Source organism: Alligator sinensis, unplaced genomic scaffold (genome assembly GCF_000455745.1).
Source record: "Alligator sinensis unplaced genomic scaffold, ASM45574v1 scaffold786_1, whole genome shotgun sequence".
NCBI lineage: Eukaryota > Metazoa > Chordata > Crocodylia > Alligatoridae > Alligator > Alligator sinensis.
This window is the reverse complement of record NW_005843383.1, coordinates 66,331-79,588: the sequence shown is the minus strand read 5'-3', so window position 1 is coordinate 79,588 and position 13,258 is coordinate 66,331. Positions and strand designations below refer to the sequence as shown.

At 41.1% G+C, this 13,258-nt stretch overlaps 1 protein-coding gene across 1 annotated transcript in view; it reads left to right on the top strand.

Annotated features, from left to right (window-relative positions):
- Positions 1-13,258, top strand: part of TAB2 (TGF-beta activated kinase 1 (MAP3K7) binding protein 2) — a 118,887-nt gene that overhangs the window by 81,635 nt on the left and 23,994 nt on the right. Inside the window, exons 3-4 of the mRNA XM_025195067.1 lie at positions 3,385-3,575; positions 13,010-13,258. The gene's annotated coding sequence lies outside the window, so the exon portion shown is untranslated. The remainder of the gene's footprint in view (positions 1-3,384; positions 3,576-13,009) is intronic.

The window sequence follows — 13,258 nt, the reverse complement described above, 5'->3', positions numbered from 1 at the left end:
GGAAAGAGAGCAAGAGCTGCAGTAATTTGCATTACATCATGTAACATTATGTAAAAAATAAAAAATTGCTGTCCATAGAAAGTTTGCGGATTTTCAGTAAAATAATTCTTGGATTGGCACCCCTGTTCTTGCCTCTCTTAAGATATGCCTATTACTGCTGTAAAGATGAGACTGCAACTTCTGCAGACCAGCTACAGAGCCTAGTTGGTTCTGATAGCATGTCAGTTGTACTTGGCTAAATGCATGGGGTTGGGGTGGTGCAGGTGCTGAGGAGCCTGGTTGACAGCCTGGAGAGCGTAAGTTCAAGGCCAAAGCAGAAAACACTCTCAGTGCAGCCTGTCAGATTCCAGTAAATCTGCAAATTCTACTAAATACTTTGTCACAAGGACACGAAAAAGGAAAGGTCAGAGATGCCATTGGGGACAAGAGGTTATAAGGCTAAAATCATTAGCAGGTGTTATTGAGTGTACTTGTGTGTGTTTTTTTCAAGTTTTTACTGTTTTATTAACCAATCAATTTTTTTCAAATAAAATACCGATATTTTTTATATTCCTCCTTGAGGATTCCATGCAAACTATTTTTGAAGTGTAAAAGTTAACTGGTTTAGAGTTGCCAGTATAGGTGGAAGCTGGTCTTATATATGTCAGGATAAATGCGTTGACAGGCTTTGTATAAAACATTCATAACTCCAGGATGACTGAAGAGATGCTGCTTTAGAAATTTTTTTGGAATCATTAGTCTCTTCTTTAAAAGGTGAATATTAAAAATCCTGAAAGTATGGATATAGGACAGTCATGGAAAATAATGAGCCTTATTTGTGGTTCCAGGCTCATGCTAAAATAAAAATATTCCTTAAGGTGAACACCTGTATAAACTGACATACTGTATTACCGAATATAGTGCTAGCAATCCCTAGACAAGAAGCCATGGGGATAGAAAAGGAAAAGGCACAGCCTTGGAGAATACGAGGTAAAGGGAAGAAGGACGATCCCTTAAAGTTGAAAAGCCCAGCCACAGTTTGAAAAAGAACTAGTAGAGCACTCGGGTCTAGAGTACTCAGAATAAAAATATGGTTGTTGAGTGTAATTAACAGTATTTAAGGCTGCAAAAATATTAAATCTGTCAGTTAACCAAAGCCTTAGACTTTTATAGCCTATAGACTTTTCTGTATAAAAAAGCAAGAGCACTGCTTTTTATGTAGAATTCATTTAGGAGCTGCTTTAGTTAACAATGCAACCTGCTAGTGTGCACATTTTTCATTTTGTTTCAAGAGTGCCTTGATGATTTAGCTAAAATCAATAAGGAACACCTATGATACTGAAACAAAAAAGAATGGCGACAGAATGGAGTAGCAACAATTTAGCTAAATAAGTTTCTAAATCAATTTCAGTTCAGTTGCTGTGTTTTGGCATAAAGAGTTGAAGGCTGGATAAAAGGATCAGACAACTTCAAGAGAAGAAATAGCAAGGGCAAGTGCAAAGCTTGGTGGTCAAGAAGTGATGGAGGAAATGGATAAGTTACAGTAAAGGCTAGTGGGAGGTCTTTAAATGCTGAGGAGGGATTGGTGCCTGGGTCGGAATGATACAAGCAGCCAAGGAAATCAGGCAGTGGGAAAATAAGCAGTCATAAGTAGATGAATACCTCTGGAGAGTTGGATTTTAAGAGTTAGTGACCAAAGAGGGAAATGCAAATTGAGGTCTGAGAATGTATCTTGGCTTTGTTTAAAAAAGGTACTATTTAATTTATTTACAATTATACTAATTGGTGGAACTTGATTAGATTGTCATAGCTTAAACTACCTGCAAGTAGCTTTCTTATAAACTTTGTTACTAGGAATTGCACTTAATTCTCATGTGCTTCTTATGCATCAATTGGGAAACATTAAGTGGCAACTGGTAGCACCCCTCACCCAGTCAGCATTTTTGTTATGCCTCCCTACTTCAGCCCCTGCAGCATTCCACCTCCCACCCCCTCAGTTTCACTGGCAGTTGTAGCCAGTTTTCCTGCTTATGAGGAGCATCGGTGCCCACCCGCTAAGTTCCAGTGGCAGTTGTAGCCAGTTTTCCTTCTGATGAGGAGCATCGGTGGCAATTGGCAGCAAGGGAATTGATGGTGACGGTTGAAGTAGCGGGGCTCAAGAGAATTGGTGGGGAAGGATAGTTGAAGTATGGGGGGCATGAGAGTGGCCACCTATGCTAAGGTGGGTGTAAATCCATATGCTTAGGGAAACACTGCACTTAAGTGTTCCAAGATATGTAGTCTCAAAAATCTTCAAAGATGTTGAATAACATGAATGTGCTGCAACTGGCCAAAACATAATTATTTGTATGTGTGAGGTGACTGGTTAATGCTGATACAGACTTCTGTATGACTGACCTTTAACAATCGGTAACAATATACAAATGCCCCAAGGAAGGCCTGACTTACAGGGCTGTCTTTTTGTCTAGTCATGACCCCTGAATATTTCTTAAGCATTAACAGTATTGGTTGATAAATTTTAATAGATTGTCATTAAGGGCAAGTCTACAGAACCCACTTTCTGTCATTGTAGTTAGTCTGGCATAGCTGTCAATGAAGCGGTCTATGGTAGATGTAGTGTATGGCGACAGAAGGAATTTTTCTGTCAGTACAGGTATACCTGCTCTCCTCGCCACATAAGCTAAGCAAGCAAAAAGACATTTTCTGTTGGCATAACTGCATCCATCCACACCTGTGGATTTGCTGGCATGGATATGTCATCTAGGGGGGTATGTGTCATCTGGGCAATTTGATTATGCCAGCAAAACTTCGTAGCATACGCTAAGGTTAAGAAACCTACAGTGAAATTTTTATCACTTTCTTAAATTGTGAATTCACACATTGTGTTCAGTGTTTTCTTGCCATCAAAAATCATTTAGATGAAAGGAGGACATTTTAGAGACTTAAGCATGGCTTCTGTATTTTGTGACTACTGTGATATTGGTAACATCTTTGTGCCATTTCAAAATATTCAAGTGATATAAAGTAATATGTATGATGTGAAAAATGTGTTTTATTCAGTCAGTAAGATTTAAGGTGAGACTTGAGAAGGAAACCTGCATTAGACAGGCAGCAGGTTTCTCATTGTAGAGCATACAGGGAAACATTTATGAAAGACTAGAAAGAATTAAATTAGTTTGGCAAGTCCCCAAAAATGTAACATGGGGAAGTACTGTAGCATAAGCAATTAGATTTATTCAGTAGAAATGTTCTTGCATAAAAAAATTTCATTGAAATGCCTTTGTTACTGGAGCTGAAGGAGCTGGTTTCCACATTATAATTTTGTGTTTGTTTTTGAGAAGATTACAGAGCTACATCTTAAACTAAGAATATGTATAAACTTTAGGGTTTTTCACCCTTTTACAGAAGATGCTGGGACAGAAGAGATGAGTACTCCTTTCACTAAGACCTAGAACTGCCTGTTGAACAAACAGTCCCGACCAGGCAATATACGAATGGCCCAAGGAAGCCAACAAATTGATTTTCAGGTTTTACATGACCTGCGACAAAAATTTCCTGAGGTACCTGAAGTTGTTGTGTCCAGATGCATGTTACAGGTTAGTGTTCTGCTATTACTGTATTTCTACACAGTGTTATTCTGAAGATGTTAAAAGTGGCTAACAAAATTTTCCTTGTTGTATGCTGTGGCTGGGTGGGTCTCTTGAGAACATGTTTTTTCCTGTCATATAACTGTTTATTCTTTTGTCTTTGTCTGTTTTATAGCAAGCGAACTCTCAAATTGGTTTTGGTTTGTAGTTCAGAAATTGTAGATTTATCACGTTTTTTTAAACTAAGTCTCAGCTTTTGAATATGCTTCCATGGTGCCCTGTTTGCTTAAATAGAGACTTCCCCGAAGCTTCTTTTTCAAGGATTTGTAATGGTGACTATGGACGGATTCCTACTATAAAACTTGGACTATTTGGCCATCTTCAGTTCACAAGAAAACAAAATTCCAGTGGGGGTCCTGTGGTTTGCCAGTCTAAAATAGAGATGACGAGTTACTCTTTCCCATTACTGATTACCTCTAGTTATTTAGCAGCAGAAAGAAAGAAATTAAATCAACCCATAGAATCATCATACATGCTCTCAGGATTGCATGGCACCATGTCTGTACTTAAGACCAATCCTGCAAGATTCTAATTTTGTTTTCTTTCTAAAAACTGTTTAGTTCTTCTAATACAAAAATAACTTGGGTATTTCATAAATCTACTGGATACAAAGAAGTCATGGACTTAATATAGACATTGGAGTTGACGTATTACAACCTGTCTGACATCTGATTCACCTGGCACCTGCCTGAAACTTACCATTTGTATTCGTTTCCCCCCCTCCTCTCTCTACCCATTGTCTTCCAAACTTCCAGCTATTTACATTTTTCACAGACTTCTCATCACACTTTTAGCTTCTTATCTACCTTGAAGAACTCAGAGCAATAGCAGTCTCCCAATGCCTAAAGAAGGGTGGTTGTGTCTGAAAGCTTGCAGAGAACTTTTTCCCAACTATTTAGTTGGTCTAATAAAAGATACCACATCTACCCAAAGAACCTTGCCCGCCTTGGGTTAGGTGATGCATTGGCTTAGTCAGGTGTAGTATCTTGTTGCTATCTGGACCCTAAATTGTGTGTGATATGATGACCAGCTGAAAACCATACCCTTTGCCCCCCTTGTATCACAAGCCTTAGTTACATGATGCAATGGATTTTTTTTTCTTTTCTCTCCTTTTTTTTTTTTTTTAAGGAGAGTCCTAAAACACAGTTGGTCCTGCATGAGAAACAGGACAGTACCCAGATGTACTGAGAATAACTGTTCTTTTTTGTTACCTTGTTATGAGCACATTTTTATTTAGATTTTTTAGGGTATATCATGTATATGAACAATTGCATTGGACTGTTTTTGCAGCTGCAAAGTTATTTAGCATTAAAAATATTATTTAAGTTGATTACTTCTTGCATATTAAGACTGATATGAATATTTTAAGGTTTCATAAATACATGTTGTTAAAATTCTGTCAAGTCAGCAATTCTTTGAAATCTTATGCATTCTGACATCACTGAGGTAAGTAAGTTTGCAACTACTTTCATAGTGGTGGAAATCAATGCGAGCAGGGGAAGAAGCCAACTTAGTTTCACTTCAGCTAGGAAATCTGAAGTCAAGTGAAACAGACAAGTCTCTGAGACTTCCAGGTCTGTATGTGGTACTGATGATATAAGAATATTAAGTGAATTTTGTATTCCAGCCAGGATAGTTGGGCCAAGTGGAGTGAATTAACTATATTTTAATGACTGTTTAAGTTCTATCTTTAATATACTTTTCTTAAGTATAAAAAATATTCACAGCACCTGAAGTAGTGAGTATGGAGTACTTTTCTCCTAGATAAAACATGTTGAGAAGAACTCTGTACTTTGACTCAGATTTGCAAATATTTGACACCTGAATTAAGGCTCAAACACCTTCTATGTAAGTAAATTTAGTTTTATTCCAAAAATTAAACATTCCAGAGTTTAAATTGTTTATGCCATTTGAAGTGTAAATTTGTGAAAAATTATTCCAGATCACTTTTGGTACAGATGTAGATTTTTTTTCTACATCATTTAAATGTACCCTTAATATTAGGCCCAGTACATTTTGAGGCTTTGCGGGGCTTGGGTGAGTTTAATCAAATTCATGAGGAAAACTCAGGTCATGGCAGACGTTAAAATAAAAGTGCAAGTGGGAACTGAGGAATTGTATGCCTTATCCCAAAAATCATGTGTCCTGCCATGCCACATGTATGATGTTTGGGATGGGGCATAAAATTCCTCAGATTCCAATTACACAACTGCTGAACTAGACTCAGAGCTGCCCCCAGCCTGATGCCAGTGCTCAACTCGGCTCAGCTCACTTGAGTAGTGGTATCAGGCACAGGATCTGGTTTGGGATCTAGAACTGCCCCCAGCTGGATCCCTAGGGCCAGTGGCACTTCCCCCAACCAATGGCAACAATCAACTGATTGGGATCAGGTCTGGGATACATACCATACATTCAGTTGAAGGTGCCACCTTATGGTGCCATAAATTGGCTGAATGGGTGGCATGTTGCAGATTATGGCACAATTAACAGGTTGGTTATGCCATTAATGTAACATCAGCCAGAGCCTTCAATAGCAGTCTTTCCATTGAGAAATTATTCTTGCTTTGGAATAAACACAATATCAGAAAGTAGTTGTTCAACAGAAAGGGGTGGGCGAGAAGATCAATACCAAGAGGATCAATGACAAGAGGAAGGGACACGTGATGGTGGTTGGTGATTCCCTACTACAAAGCACAGAAGCATCTATCTTCTGGACTGACTTGTTGGCTTGGGAGGTCTGATGCATGCCAGGATCCTGCATCCAGGGCATCACACAGAGGTTGCCAAGACTCATGCAGTCCTCCTACTACTATCCCATGCGATTCATCCATGTGAGCGCTAATGACATGGCCAGGGATAACCTTGAGCAGGCCAAAGTGACTACATGGTTGGGTACAAAGGTGAAGGGAATGAGACCCAAGTAGTGTTCCCATTGATCCTTCCAGTCTAGGGTAAAGGCCTGGGTAGGAACAGATGCATCCTGAAGATCAACAAATGGCTGCATAGGTGATGTTGCCAGCAGGGCTTTGGCTTCTTTAACCATGGGTTGGCATTCCAAGGAGAACTACTGGGAAGAGATGTGGTCCACCTGATGAAGGGGAAGAGTGTCTTTGTGTACACACTTGCTAACCTAGTGAGGAGGACTTTAATCTAGGTTCACTGGGGGTGGATACAAAAGCCCCAAAGGGTTAAAAGTTAGAAGACCTGGATGCAAGCTTAATAAAGGGAAGTAATAGCAGAAGCCTTAGCAGTGTTCTTGCAGAGAAGACAAAAGAATCGGTCAGATATCTGAAGTGTTTATATACTAATGCGAGAAGCATGGGGAATAAACAGGAGGAAATGGAGTTCCTAGAACAATCGAAAAATGAAGTACTGGAGGATTATGGAGATGTGGTGGGATAGTGTATGTGGCTAGAGTACAGTCATGAATGATGAGTATAGCTTGTTCAGGAAGGACAGGCTGAGAAAAAAAGGATGAGCTGTTGTCCTATTCATAAAGGAGATGTACACATTCTGAGATGCAGTATGAAGTGAGAGGTAGGCCTGTTGAAAGCCTCTGGGTAAAAGTCAGAGGGGAGAGCACCCAGGGGGGAGAGGGGATGTCATGGTAGGAGCCTGCAGCAGGCCACCAAACCAGGAGGAAGAGATGGCTAAGACTTTATAAACAATTGAGAAAAGCTTCCAAATTGTGGGGCCTGTATCTCATGTGGGACTTTAACTACTAACTACTGTGGCATCTGCTGGGAGGGAAACACAGCAGTGCCTAAAAAGGCAGCCCAACAACTTCTTGCAGTGTGTTGGGGATAACTTTTGGCACAGGTAGTAGGAGCCAACTAGAAAGGAAGTTCTTCTCAACTTGTTCACAAACAGGAAGGAATTGGTTGAGAATGTGAAGATGGAAAGCCACTTGGGGGACAGTGACCACAAAGTGATAGAGTTCAAGGTCAGGAAGGAAGAGAGCAGTAGAATAAAGGCAGTGGACTCCAGAAAAAGCAGAGTTTAACAGGCTCAGGGAACTGGTGGGCATCATCCCCTGGGACAGAAGTCAAAGAGGAAAAAGTCCAGGAATGCTGGCTAAACATTCAGGGAGGCCCTTTTAATGGCACAAGGAGAAAATTCTCCAGATGTGATAGAAGACTGGGAAGGGCAGCAGGAGGCCAGCCTGGCTAGACAGCAATCTCTTCAGTGAGTTGAAACTCAAAAAGAAATCCTACAAAAAGTGGCAGCTTAGTCATAGTACTAGGGAAGAGCATAAGAGTATCACATGGGTATGCAGGAAGAAAATTAGGAATTCTGAGGTATGTTTTGAGATGAAACTGGCAAGGGACATAAGGCAGTAAAAAAGGGGATTCTACAAATATGTCAAAAGGGAGAGGAAGACTAAAGAAATCATAGTTCCCTACTGAATACAGAAGGCATTGTAGTTACAGATGATTTAGGGAGAGCCTTTGCTGTGGTAGTTTCCACAAATAGCAGCACATACTAGATGAGTGCAGTTGGAAGCAAAGGTGGGGAACAAAAACAAACATCTTAGAGTAGTGGAAGAGCAGGTTAGGGATTATTTGAGAAAGCTAGATGCTTTCAGATTGGCATAGCCAGATGGTACACATCCTAGTGCCTAGAAGGAATTGGTTGAGGTAATTTCAGAGCCGTTGGCTATATTCTGAGAATTAACAGTGGTCAGGTGAGGTCCCAGATAATTGGGAAAGGGCAAATATATAGTGCCCATCTTTAACAAAGGAAAGAAGGAGCATCCAGGGAATTGGAGACCAGTCAGCCTGACCTACCTAGGAAGATCATTACACAGGTTCTTAAGGAATCCATTGAAGCACCTAGAGAGGAACAAGAAGATCCAAAACAGCCAGCATGGATTCATCAAGAGCAAATCATATTTAACCAATCTTTCCTTCTATGATAAGGTGACAGGCTCTGTGGATGGCAGTATGCCTTGACTTTAGCAAGGTTTTTTACACCCTCTGCCATTCTCATTAACAAGCTAAGGAAATACAGACTAGGAGAAGGTACTGTGAAATAGATACAAACCTGGCTGGATCATCATGCTCAACAAAATAGTCATCAGTGCCTCTCTCTGGTTAGGAGGAGGTATAAAGTGGAGTTTATCCTGGGTCCATTTTTTTAAAATTAATATTTAATGTTTAATTATTTGTTTGTTTGTTTGTTTATTCATTATTAATTATTAGAAAAATAGGACTGAGTGTACACTTAGCAAATTTGTGGATCCCACCAAGTTGGTTGGGGTTGCACACACACTGAAGGGTAAGACCAGGGTCCACAGAGTGCCCTGGATAGACTGGAGAAGAGGCCTACAATTAACCAGATGAAATTCAGCAAGAACAAGTGCAAAGTCCTGTATTTGGGATGGAGTAATTATATGCACAAATACAGATGGGAGAATAACTGGTTAGGCTGCAGTACTTCAGAGAAGGGCCTAGGGGCTAGAGTGGACCATAAGTTGAATATGAGCCAGGAGCGTGCTCTTGTTGAGGGGGAAAAAAAAAGGTGCAGCCAACTGTATACCTAGTTTATTTGCAAATAACAATTCTGTTAATACAAGGAAAATGATTGTTCTGCTCTGTTCAGCTCTGGTGAGGTCTCGCCTGGAATGCTGTTTCCAATTTTCAAGAAGAATGTGGACAGATTGGGAAGAGTCCACTGAAGAGCAACAAAAATGATTGGGGGGCTTAGGAGGCAAGCCTTATGAGGAAAGGTGGAAAACAATAGGGTTATTTAGCCTGGAGAAAAGACCGAGGGGAGATTTGATAGCAGTCTTCAAATACCAAAACAGTGACTATAGAGAGGATGGAGATGGACTTTTCTCTGTGGCTGTAGGGGACAGGACTAGAAATAATACCCTCAGGCCTCAGCAGGGAGGAATTTAGGTTGGAGATTAGGAGCAAATTTCTGACTCTGGCTGTGTACACCTGTTTGAATGACCTAGGAGAATTCTCCCTGGTTTGTTCTGGTAGAAAGACTTACCCAGAGAGGCTTGAACAGACATTCAAATGTTGAACCCTTGAAAAGCAGAGAGCTTGCAGTGCTGATGCTGTGCAGCCAGGGAGGGGGGGCCCTTGTGTGCACATCTCTACTCTGCAGACTTCTTTCATCTGCTTGGCAAAAAGTGGTATTAGTGCACAGGGCAGCCCTGGCTGGCTGGTTCACACTGCCTTGTACACTGTCTCCCTGCAGCACAGTGTGTGTGTTGTAAAGGATAAATTCTTTCACGAGTAATTTAACCCTGGTTGCTTCCACGTTATTTTTCTCCTGGAGTGACCATTTTTCTCCTGGAGTGACCATTTCTCTGGGAGAAAAATCCTGTACTTTTGTACACTCATGGCTTGTCTTGGGAGAGCAGCACCTTTCCCAGAAATTAAAGTCCATACATGGCATTATGAATAGGCTGCCTAGAGAAGTTGCAAAACCTCCATTCTTGGAAGCTTTCAAGAACAGGTTAGACCATACTCATGGCTGGGATGGTTTACTCGGGGATGACCCTGCCTCAAATAGACAGATGGAATAGATAACCTCATTGAGGTCCCTTCCAGCCCTACTTTCCTATTGTCCTATGGTATACTGTCAAAATACAGAGGTAAGTAGGCATCAGTAACTTGGAAAAGTCAAAAAGTTAATAGGACTCGAACTCAGCCTAAGCCTGTTTAAACTAGAAACATGCACTTGGTTGCTTCTGTAGGCAGAGCTTACTGCACACATCAAGGACTCCCTTAGCTTCTCCTCCCCAAGGTCTGTGTCCCCATTAGCCTCTTCCCCAGGTTAGAGGCTTTATGATTCTCTCTTACCCCCCAACCCCCCATCCTCCTTTTTTCCATGCCTCCTCCCATTTTTATTCATTCACTCTTTTTTTTTTAACTTTTTTTTTCATGACCTCAACAGTTTAAGACAGAATTAGGACATGGGCAGAACTAAGATGAACATTCCAGCATAACCATGCCATTCATTTCTGTCATCAGCTAATTCTGCAATTAGATAAAGGATTAGAGGGCATTGAAGCTCTGTCTCTGCCAACAAGATGTTGAGACTCCATGTGTTCCCTGCCTTCCCTTTTCATTTTTTTGATTTCCATCAAAATGTAAATGTTTCTACTCAATGCTTGGAGTATTTTCTGGAAAAAATTGAGTTTATTGAATGCAAAGTTAAAAATATTGCTATATTTACTCAAATTGGAGACAAGGGGTTCCCCCCCCCCCCCCCCCCCACCACAACCAAAAGGGGGCGAAAGGGGGCCCCCCCCCCCCCCCCCATCAACATGGGAGGGGTGGGGAAAAAAACCTCATCTTGGATTAGAGCACTAGTATGGGACAGACAGCAGCTCAGCTCTGGCTTCAGCTCTGCATCCTGGGCTGAAGCTTAAACTTAGCCACCACCTGCCCTGGGCTGGAATTGCTTGTTTGCTGGGGAAGAGGACATATGGCCAGGAAAACATGCATGGAGTAAATGTGGGGGGAGGCTGTAGCCTGTCCCCTGGTCCTCTTCCCCACTTACTTTCTGCTCTGGCTTTGGTCCCTTCAGCCCTAACCTTGCCTGGCCAGGGGGTGGGGGAGAGCAGGGAGCTGCCACGGGGGACTGTACATATATCCTGCCACTGAAATGATATCTTTTTGAAACATTTCCAGGCCCATTTGTTACACTTGAAAATATTTCAAAACTTACTTCTGACCGCACCCTCAGGCTCTGGTTCTGAGTGGGGCCTCTCTATCTGTTTCCTTTGCAAGTAACCCAGGCTACATGCTTTGTGACAATTTAACTTGGTACAGTATTGCAAATAGGGTTTTTTCCCCTCATCTTTTTCTAGTCTGTGTAGTATTGGATTACGTTTAATAACTGTTTTTTGGTAGTGCCCAAGACATACCAGGCATTTTTATCATTAGAAGTGAAAGGTGTTAAAGTATAATTTTTGTTGCTTCAGGCTTGGCTGCGTGAAAATTGAATTCAAAATAGCAAATTAAAAAAAACAAACAATTTCTTCCTGACGTTTCATGTCCTCCAGCAATGTTCATCTGCTTTAAAGTTTCGTTTTTAAGAAAGCTAATCAAGGTGTGTAAAAGCCCACAATTAAGTTGGAGATAAAAGAAATGTTTTGGCACTTTGTTTTTTAACTTTTTAATAACACACCAGCTAGCTATGTGGCTTTAAAAAAAAAAAAAATAACCATGTTCAAGATTTAGTATGTCAGCTCTACCCAGGTGAAAATATTTGTTTAAACCAGGGCTGTCCAACTGGTGGCCCTCAGGCAACATGCAGTCTGCAAGGGGGTTAAGTTAGGGCCCTCAAGCACCCACCTGGCCACTGCTCTTTCCCATTGCTCTGACTGCTTCTGAAGCCAGGGTCTCCAGGCTCCCTCTCCGTCTGACTTCCTCTTCCCCACTCCAGTGGTGGGGTGGCACAGTTCACAGTGTTGAGAGGTGTGGTGTGGTGAGAGTACCTGAGATGTGTGGTGCAGTGGTGGAGGTGAGGCAGAGCGCCCAAGTAAACGGTACAGTGGGGAGTTGCAGGGGGCGGGGGCACCAGGATGCACAGTGAAGCACAAGTATATGTGGTGCTGTGGGGGGAACATGCAATATGCAGCCAGTGGTCACTAAAAAGTTGGAAAGCCCTGGTTTAACTAGTTTAAACCCTTGAAAATAGTGGTATGTAATAAGAATATTGACAGATGAAACACAAATATTTAAATACTGCATTGTAATCGGTACTTTTTCTGTTTAAATTCTCATCTTATGAAAAAAATAGTATAGTATATATGAACAATCTGCAAATTATTCTTAATCTTGAATAACACACTTTTGTGTGCTTTCCTTCATCTGCGTGTTTTCTGTTTTTCATAAAACCTGGCCTCTTGCATAATTCCTGAAATATACAGCTGCAACAACACTAACCCATTCATAAATTTGACATTTTTCATTATTCAGCAGATGGGAGTTTTTAAAGAAATCGGTCTTAAAATGTTTGGGGAAACATTTAAAAGCTTTTTAAGCTGTTTGCCAGTGATATACAGGTACTGTGAACTCAGTTCTTCTATTGGTTTCCCCTTCAGCAGAGACATGATGGTTGTGCTGAAGATTATTCTGAAAGTAGGGAGGAAATAGGTGTACCGTAGCATATTAGCTTGCTATTGTATAGTATCTCTGTCACTACTGTAGAAACAATGCAGACGTCCACCTGGGTGCCACTGACTAAATGACCATTTTCAAAATGGTAAGCTACACATGCAAGCCCCTCATGCACGTATAGTAGTTGTATTAGCCGGCATCTTAAGACTTTTCACTTGATGCTGCATGTTAATTTTTAAGGATGCTATATGAGTGTAGCATTATTTTATTGATAACTTCAAATTTTTGTCCTTTTTATAGAATAACAACAACTTGGATGCTTGTTGTGCGGTTCTCTCTCAAGAGAGCACAAAGTATCTCTACGGTGAAGGAGACCTAGGTTTTTCGGATGATTCTGGGATTCCTGGACTACGAAATCACATGACATCTCTTAATTTGGATTTACAGTCGCAGAATGTGTATCACCATGGAAGAGAAGGAAGTAGAATGAATGGGAGTAGGACTCTAGCTCACAGCATTAGTGATGGACACCTTCAAGCCAGTCAGCCC